We start from the raw sequence: 755 nt of genomic DNA, 5'->3' as shown, positions 1-755 counted from the left end.
ACAGGCGAGAGTAGCCAGCATGATTGGCTGCTATGTGGTCCAAGAATCATCGAAGGCAAGACCAAGGGGCCAGACGAACGAATGTTGATGTCGATATCGGAGGTCGGCGAGGGGTTGGCGTGATCCGTAGGGTGGAGGAAGCCGCCGTTCTGGTAAGGGGCGCTCCGTCAGGACATCATCATGGGCTTCGGGACCAGTGGTTGCAGGGGGCAGCTAGTGCGCCCGGTCCCTGAGTAGCCGGAAAGTCAATGCTGCTCATCCTGCGGAAAAGCGAAGTCGACAGAAGAAACGCCTCTTTCTGAGAAGGGGCAGCGAGGGCCGCTAAAGCGTACAGCAAAGGAGGGTAGACCTCGTGTCTGAGTTCTTGGCGCTGTACTAGGTCTTAGAGCTTTCCTTGGGGTGAGAAAAGTGTTGCTTTTGGGTTGCGTCGCCAGGCAAATCGACTTGCGAGGACTGTTGCGGCATTGCTCCCTTGACGACCGCCCCTTCGGTGGCAGTCGGGGCGTACAACCGGCTCCCACAAGATTCGAGGATGCATCTCAGGCCGTACGACGTTGAGCGGATGGCGCTCGGCGAGCGAGGGCAACAAGGCATATTGTTGTGTTGAACCCCACGCCACGTTGACGCCCCGGATGTTGTCAGAGTCAGAGTCAGTGCCAGCCCAACTTGTGGCCGTAGACCCGAGTCGGGCCACTATGAGTTGTTCCCCAGGGGTTGCCCTGCTAGTCGCGATCTTCGGGATCGACTGGAGCAAG

Source organism: Verticillium alfalfae, genomic scaffold (assembly GCF_000150825.1).
Source record: "Verticillium alfalfae VaMs.102 supercont1.13 genomic scaffold, whole genome shotgun sequence".
Taxonomy (NCBI): Eukaryota; Fungi; Ascomycota; class Sordariomycetes; order Glomerellales; family Plectosphaerellaceae; genus Verticillium; species Verticillium alfalfae.
Note: the sequence above shows the minus strand (reverse complement) of the source record.